Source organism: Anguilla rostrata, chromosome 5, assembly GCF_018555375.3.
Source record: "Anguilla rostrata isolate EN2019 chromosome 5, ASM1855537v3, whole genome shotgun sequence".
Lineage (NCBI taxonomy): Eukaryota > Metazoa > Chordata > Actinopteri > Anguilliformes > Anguillidae > Anguilla > Anguilla rostrata.
In genome coordinates, this window is record NC_057937.1 from 49,553,562 (window position 1) to 49,563,065 (window position 9,504).

The window sequence follows — 9,504 nt, forward strand, 5'->3', positions numbered from 1 at the left end:
TCTATAAAAGAGTGCGTGGCACATCCACACACTGAGCATATTAACAGGATGAGCCTCCCACCAGCTTCAAGTGTAGTCATCATCATTAACAACCTACACATTGTGTTCTAATGTCTGATCCCTTTACTCTAGGGCTTGTACCACGTGGTCAGCAAAGGGGGACAGTAGACAGAGTTTTGAGCTGCTGTAGATGACCCAGAAAAGTACTGTTATCCAAAGACCACTATAGTTGCTTTCATTGATTTGCAATCCAACCAATGAAAGCAACTATAAAATTTTATTTTATTTTATTTAATTTTTTTTAACCAATTGTTATTTATTGTCTGTGGTATCTTGTAATCTTGTAATGGAGGCCTTATTCACTGCATTGCTTTCTTGTTGAACTTCCTGCCATCTTTTATCAAGCCCCTCTTGTTAAAGAGATTATTATATCTCCAGGGGGCAATTTGGTTAAATAAACAAATCATAAATACATGCACCCTGCCCTTGCCAATGAACCAATGGGATAAATGAGATCAATAAAAACATCAGAAAGGAGTTCTCTTGATATGGAGGAGGTTTAGGGCTGGTCCCAGCCAATAGGGACAGATTTGCAGGGCACTGATGCCAGCTCACTCGGCTGGCAAGACGGGCATCAGAGATGGGGCAGCCGAAAGGAAGAAAAGGCTCATTGTCGCTAAGCAGCTGAACAGCAGATTCAGTGAAATTCAATCTTCCCCTTGAAAGTCCTGAGGGGTCAGATCCATTGACGCCTTGTTTGCATCTAACTGGACTCAATGTTTCTTAATTTCCATGGGCTGCAGAGGCTGTGGAAGGTGTGTTGCTGCAGACAGTTTACTGTCACCGATACTAACACACACATACTATGCTAATACAATGCTAATACAATCACAGACACACATGTGCTATATTCATGCAAACATAAATATGTACACACACGAAAATAAACACATGTACAAGAATGATACACGCACACACGCACACACACACAATCACAAATACCACAAGATAAGAACAGGTTTGGGAATATTGTGAGCACTGAAGGAAATATACCTGACCATGTGACCAAAAGGCAGCAGAGAGCAGGGTCATAGATACAACATCATCCCTGGGGTCCACACAAGGAATAGAGAGTCAGCATTATGACATCATCCCTGAGGTTCATTCAGTTCAGTGGAGTTTCCTATGGTCACTAGATGCTGATATGCAATCTCTTGATAACAAAAGAGTTATCTACACATTCTACGGAAACCTTTTTCCTAGAAAACATAATCATATGCAGATTATAGGTGTCATAAATAAGGTACCAACCAAAGAAGGCTGCACCTCTCCCCACCCCTCCCTAGCCTCTAGTTTAGCTCAATGTACATAGTTAGGCTAATGCGATCATGTTAGTTTTGTATTTGGCAGGACTGTTTTGTCTGATTCTGATTAGGCAAATGTGATTTCAGTGCTAGTTTTGTTCTTGGCAGGATTGTTTGCTTGTTTGCTGAACAGGTTACCCTACAGGGTGGGAGTCCTGATCTGTGGTCACTTCTGGCACTACGATCTTTACTTCACTCTAGTGTGTTTTTCTGCACCTCTGCACCTTGAACTAATGCACTTGTTGTACATCGCTCTGGATAAGAGGGTCTGCTAAATGCCTGTAATGTAATGCAATAAAGAAGGCAGACCCTCATTCCCCATTCGACTCATTTATACATCTATAATTGAACAGTTTGTTTTCACATTTGAAAAAGGACTGAAAATATATACAGTACTTGTGTCCAGAATATAAAGTCAGTGTCGGCAGTGTGCCATTCACATAATGCTAAGATTTAGCATGTATAAATGTCAGAAATGGGCCCAGTTTTAGACCCTTACCATTCCTGTCCTTTTCCGCCTTCAATACAGACAGGCAGGTAAAAGAAAAAGAGCGAAAAACAATTATGGCTCCATTTTCAGTAATAAGCTCAGTCCTTAAAGATTGGGCCCATAATGGGAGCTGAATGAAAGGGGGTATTGAGGCCCCTGCGCTCTACATGCGGCCATTCAGATGTCCCGTCGTATCGAGGGGCGCCCTCACACGAGGGGAGCGCTGCACTGGGACGGGTAAGAATGGGAAGAATGGCACAGAGGATGAGTGCGGAAGACCAGACCCCCTTTTCTCCGAGCTGCATCCAATGGTGACACTCAAAGCAAACAATCCCTCTTTTCTTTTGATTGACTTGTTTTGTAAACCTCAAACTCCCTTTTAAATAAACTAAAATAAAACCCAGCCAGGCTTCAGAGGATCTGAGTGCCCAACAGACCGATAGTGCTATAGGGTATGCTGGGGGTACAGTAGTATAGAGAGCTGAAGCACCACATTTTACTGTAACCACTGTCAATTTAAATTTTTTATTATAAAAAACATGTGATGGGAAACATGGCCATAATCAGGCTCTGAACTGAAATATCACACTGTAAAGATAAGGTCAGAAAAACAGTATCATGTAAAATCACATCTAATTGAAACTATAGCATAGATGCCCGTTGCAGGAAGCGCTACCGTATCGACTCTTTGGCTGTCACCAAACAAAAATGGGTCCTTTTACAGAAGGACTGTCAGAGCAAAGTAGCAGGCAGTTAACAAATGAGCTGTCAACTCTTCAAGCAAAGTGGTGAGGCTGTGGGGGGGTGGGTGGTGGTGGTGGGGTGGGGGGGGGGTGGCAAGCAGAGGGAGGCCTCGTCCTTCAGAATCCCAGCATTGTAGTGAAAAACAGGCACAACCCACACTGCTGACAACTGCTGAAAAGCTACACTTTCATGCACAAGAAAGAGATACTGAGGAAAAATAGAGCAACCAGAGGGGCACAAAAGTTCTTAATCAGCTCGCTAAATCAAGGTGCTTCACTTTTCCCCTCAGTCTAAATACTGGATCTCGAGAAATAAGAGCTTGTCCCGATGCAGGTTGTGGGAAAGACACAAATATAAATAATATGTATGTGTAGCATCTAAGCGAGTTCATTTAGTTTCTACAGGTCATGCTTCCTCTAGGACAAAGTCTTGTGAAATTGCCGAACACCTATCCAGGCCATTCATTCCTCTCAGAGAAATCACTGTTTGGTCTCAGCTGAGAGAAGAGGGGCATGCCCGACTCAATGTGCCACCAGTACTGCTTTTAAAATTCCAGTGATCAACTGGATTAGGGCGAGAAAGGACAAGGCAAAGAGGTTATCCTTTATGGGTTTGCGGATTTCAACAGCAAACCGTGATAAAAGCACTGCTTACACAAGATAAAGGGGGGCTGAAAGCTGCTCAGTTTAGAACGTTCAATGTGAGGAGAAGGACAGGAGGATTTATGGCTTTGATCACTTCTTTTTAAAGGAGAACAGAGCGAGGCTACAGATAGAGATGGGACCACAATCGAAGACCAGGCCGCACAGTGGATTTGTATAAGGGTTATATGCATTATGCTTTACGCATTTACCAGATTCTGTTCTTCAGAGCAACTTGCACAGCCTCTTTACACACATTATACCATTGTACAGGTGGATATTTTCTAATGTCATTCAGGTTGAGTACATTGCTCCAGGTTACAATGGCATTGCCCCAGCCAGGAACCAGTCCTACAGCCTCGAAGTTACAAGCCCAGGCCTTTAACCATGGTTTTACACTGGTTAGAGCCACACATTCTCCCCCTTCTTGGTAAGATCTAAGGACGGTGATTTAAAAAAAATGTTAAAGGACTTCAGGAACACCACAGGGTCATGTCATATAATAACTGCATTATCCCTGGGATCTTCCCTGCACTTTCCAGGGAAGGGAAGATTTGATGCGTGGTGAGCATTCTAGCACAAAATGGCAGCTGTCCATCGACCAGGTAGGTGCTACACAGTGGTGGTGGTTGAGGACAGTTTCCCCCTCATCATTGTAACATGCATTGAGTGTGAGAAAAGTGCTATATTATTGTTATTAACTGCAGTGTCCAATCGGGAATTTGATGCTACAACCACTTGATCCAGAGCCAAGATATACCACAGGAGTCTCACCTCCAAGCATGGTCCTCAAGAACGGAATTATATATTGAGGTTCTTATCTTTAAAACTGCTACCCAGACAGTATAAAATACACAAAGATATTGACAGGCTTGAATTCATCCAAGAAGATCCAGGAAGAAAATTGCATCTGGTCCTAGGGGGCTATTAATGTTTTTGCGTCTTTAAATATATTGTTTTCATTAAATTTGTGAATCATTGTGAAAATATAGATTGTAACATCTGAGTATAAATACAGTTCCTACATCAGCCACTGAAGGGTTACTCCAACACTTAGGCTTAGACCTTGGTTACCATTTCTGTGACGTGTAAAACAGTGCTTTTCATTTGTCCTTGTACATGAGAGCCATGTGTGAGCACAAATGTGCGCATGAGATGCATCTCTGAATATATGTGACGTTACATTTTAAAATGGTGTTGTGCAACATCTCTGTCCTTCCATGAGACAGTGCCTGTGCTTGTACAGTATGTTCATTTGGGGTTAATTATACATCTTAGCTTACTTTGAAGACACCTAAGGATGCTCTAAAAAATAAAATAAAAAGATTATAATCAGCAAAAATGAAATTTCTTTCTCAGAAGCCAGGCTGAGTCACAGAGTTGCCCAGATGGCAATCTGGCCAGCACCTAACCTGGCTTCTGGCTTCATTCTCCAGGCTAACCTGGGATAGCAACAAGGTGTACCCACTGATTACAGATCACATGGGGTGGGAACAAACGATATCGATAGCCTACATAATCTTAGCTCTGCAGCACAGAGGTGATGTCAGATGGGGCGGGGTTTAGGATATGAGGCGGGGTCAAAAGTCATGTTGGACTCATTGTCCAAGAAGAGTTGTTTAATTTCTTTGGAAGAGGGCACCTTTCTTTAATTCCTGCACCGTGGAGTCACGCAGGGTGCTCGCCGGAGCAGAAGGGTCAACAGGGGTGTAATCAGTGAAAGGCAGGACGTCCTCTCATACGGCTTTATATGTGACCCCCAGGGCATGCCCCACAATGGGGGAGCATGGCACTGTTGCCGTAGCAACTTGCTGAGCCCCAAACCACAAAAACACCAGATTGGAAAGCACTTCTTTAACACAAACACAGAGCGACTTTGACACACAGGGACGGTGATGAGAAGAACTCCCCCGTGACTACCATAAACCCTCAAAAATGGCTCTGAAGCATTCAAAACTTTTTCATAAATAAACTTTAAATTACCTCATGAATAACTACAAGAGTGGTGATATAAAAAAAATGAAAACGGTAAATGAGAATAAAAACAGATTTTTGGGCAATTCTGCATGAGAAAACTCCCTCTATTCCAGTTGGGATGGTAACAGGAATAAATAAAAATTGCCCACTTTGCATCAGACTGACATTGTTTAACTTTTCTCACATTTTAGTACCCATGTTTGAGGGTGGCTTACAGACAGGTGGACCATTAATCTCTACAGTACAACAGTGTAAAACAAGGGGGTAACCTGATAAGACACTGTCAAACAGTGATAGGACAGTCAGTAATGGTTCTTAGTTGGAACAATTGTGGTGGCATATGACAGACACAACCTCGTGTCAGTAACACATGAGCTGCCTCAGCAAGTGCTGAAATATTTACCACAGTTTTACCGCCGCACGTCCTCCTCTGCCCTCAGTTGATCCCCTTAGGGAAGGTGGTGAGCTCATGCTTAGCTTCAATTCAAGTATAAAAAAGGATGGTGAGATTTTAATGAGCCAAAGTGCTGGGCCAGGCTCGCCACACATTGACTGGTTTAGGTCCCACCACACACGTTCCAGGCTGCTCTCTTGTACTGTATGTACGTCATTACATGTTTTTGAAGGCATGTTTAATTATCCATCCATCTCCTATGATTATGTGCATGACGTGGTTTTGTTTCAGACTTTCATGATTCAGAGGGGCTCAGACTGATCTCAGTGCTATTCACTGCACACTGATAACCATATCCATTACTCTGGCTTTTTTCTATTTGACTATGAGTTCGTTAAAAAAAAAAAAAAGATTAAAAAAATGGAAAAGAACAAATAAAACTACATTGGGAGATTTTTTCATGTTCCAAAATAACAACAACAACAACAACAACAACAACAGCAACAATAATAATAATACACTTTTAAAAACAGACATATATATACTATCATGTTTAAGTGACTCATCTGCCATGAGCCCTAGTGACAGAGGTAGGATTCCCCCAGATGCTGCTGATGATCCTTCCATGGGTCATTTTTCTTGCACCCTATAAGACCACAGTGAGTGGGAAGTCAAACACATAGACCCCACTTAGAGGCACCCCACAAAGAGAGGCCGTCACCCTGCCAGACCCCTGCCTCAATGGGGGGGATGATTGATAGAAAATGGGAGAGCAGTCTATCGGGGTGATTGGCCCACTGGTGTGTGACAGGCCTGTCTTTGGGGCCCATTGTACTAAAGGTCTGGATCAATAATCTTTTGTTGTAAGACTGTCCTTTCACCAGCACTTCCTGCAGGACCTGTTCTCAAGATGAATGGCATTGGGAACGACCATGGAGCGAGAACGGATACCTCAGTATCTCTAGTACTCCAGCTCCAGGCCACAGGCATCCACTGTGTCCATTTTCCAATTGGAGGCACATAGGTTAGGTTATATGATTAAGTGCCATAATCCCTGGTGGAAATGAATCCTCACCACAAAGAGAGAGGCTAGCCCCACCTGACCCACTTAACCTGCTTAACCCTACCCCTCCCTCCAGTCCTAACCCCAACCCAGCTCCAACCATAACTCTATCCCCTCCCAGATCTAACCTCAGCCACTGACACCGTGTGAAAAAGAGTCTTCCTACATTTCCACTCATCCTGACTTGAGGAAGAAACAGCGTAGCACACAAGTGGTATAAGCACCAGTGTGTGCCGCTTTATTTTTTTAAGTTTCATTTATGTTTGTTTAATTTCATTGTCAGTCAACAACATTCCACCAGTTACTCTACAATGCTTTCATTTCTAACATCTTATGTTAACAAATATGGCACCCATCGCTATGCGTGTATGTTCTGTACAATATTACTGCTTTGTTTCTGTAAATTAGCAAACGTTTGGTAGGGACAACTTCCGACTTCCATTGTGGTCAGGGGCACACAGAAGCGCATGTCTGCTCCTCCCTCAGTTTAGAATGTGGAGCGGGTATAGCTGTGGAGGGATGTGGGGAATGCAGGGGGGCAATGCTATGGCAGAATCTTTTATATCTTTTTTCATACCGTGTAGATGTCAGGCTATAGAGATATAAATATTTTCTTTGTATTTATTTTATATGTTTGGTATTCACATGGAAACTTTGCTATTGATATATCAGCACATTTCCCCTCCTGTCTGAATGGGTTAGCCCAGGTATGGGTGGTGTTGCAGGTATATAAGGACACCAGTTACGTTTAGCAGATCAGATTTATGTGTTTACTTATTTATTTCTTGAGCGAGAGGATAGTCAGTTGCAAGGCCGAAGTTAGATGCAGCTGTTTTTTCCTTTTCTGTTTGATTGCTTGGTGAGCATAGTTTTTGCAAATGAAATCCACCCTTGCTTCGGAACTGCAGGTATCATGCATGTTTTGGTTTTTTAAATTCACATTTAGATCCTGGATCATGCTAAAATCATACCTGTGGGCCGTCAGCACCTTGCGACAATTTCCTTTTTCCAAAGCGGGAAATAACATGGAACGATGATCAAGATTGAAGCAGGAAATGTGACCATATACGGGTCTGCCAAATAAATCCACCAATCATGCTTCTGTTGCACTGTGTCTATTTCAAACAATTAAATCAAAGCAGTGAAGGTGCTGATCATAATACCTAACATGGGACATTAACATAGTGAGCATAATCCACTATAGCCTGTTTTAGCCAGTGAAGCCTCATGTCAGGGCTCTGCTGAGGGCAGATAAACCATGGTAATACACAATGATGTGCTACAAACAGGGGGGGTGGAGTGAGAATACAGCCTCAGACAAGGCCCCATGGGTGGACAACATGCACATTCCTAATGCACGAATCAGGCTCAGGGTGCTGTCTGGGCTAAAGTAGCAATGTCTGTCCAAAGCAGGCACTCTCCAGCTCGTCTAGGTTCTCCTTCCCTGTGCCATAGGTTCCAGTAACAAAGCCTTCACCGTTAGTCAAGCCAGGCAATTATCTTTTATACATAAGAGTGCTAAGGAATAGGGAGATAATTATTTTTGAATCAAGGAACAGGTGGGTCTTCTGTCTCCATGGGAAGATGGGAGATTGCGTTTCTCTCTTTTTTCAGCTGAGATGTTAGGTAGGATTGCTAAAATTGTTCTAGCCCGCTAGGCTTCTATTACAACTCATGGAAAGTCTAGGTTCAGCAACAGTGTTTGGCTAGTATGATCAGGGAGTGCCTTGAGCCACATCATTGGCTGAAATGCTAAAAGGCATTTTGCAGAACTGTTGGTTAATAAGACCTTAGTTTCTTTGAACTTGTACTGCACTTGTAACCAGACATATCCACTTAGACTATCCTTTGTCAAGCTGCCCATGAAAAGCAATCACTTCAATAGTTGCATATGAAGCTATGTGCAATCATCCATTTCATTATCAGAGGATTATTACTCATTGTATAATGTTCTAGACATTGTTCACTCTGCAGATACCGCTACAACAGGTATGAAACAATATAAGAGGTCACTATAATACAAAAAGGAATTTATCCCATTTCAGGTATCTCAGACTATGATTAAATTACGAACAGCCCAGGGTAAAGCCGAATAGAAAGAAAAAAATTAACCACTGCTGCCCTCTTGTGGTCCCTCTATACACATGTCAAAAATTGGAACGTCCAATTCAACCCTTCATCCACACATGGACAGTAGCGGAGAATAATTTCAATTACCTTTCAAACAATAATTCGCTGAATTGTGGCAAATACGACCAGATAAACTTATTGTATGAGCATCACTCCTCTTCTTGAATAAATAAAGCATTTCTTCATTAAAAAAAAAAAAAAAACATTAATTTAAAACATTCTTCTAGTAGATACTTTCCACTGAATTGCATTTATCGGTAGCTGTTTCAGGGTTGCCTGGCATTCACAGTTCAATTTTAAAACACCTTGGAAAATCAATGGCAATTAAATGTGGCTGCAGTTTAATTAGCATAAGATGTAACAGTGGCTGCGTATGTGTCTTGATTATCAATACAGTGATTAATTCAAGAAATACTTAATACCATCAGATATAGCCAATTCTCAATTGGACTGTTCGATGAGTAGATCTAGTAGGTTAAGGCCATTGATCAGTAGGAAATTTTTCTACCCCACCAATTTTTAGCTTACCAACTATAGCCTTGTCATAGACTATAACTTTATTTTAACAATACTGTAGTTTTTGATTCGATGAGTAGGCCTAGCCTAGTCGCACACTCAAGAACAAACCTCTTGTTACATCTAAGCCGGCGCTTTTTCTGTGAATAGCTTCTTATGAAGTTATAAGGCCTACCACATTGGCC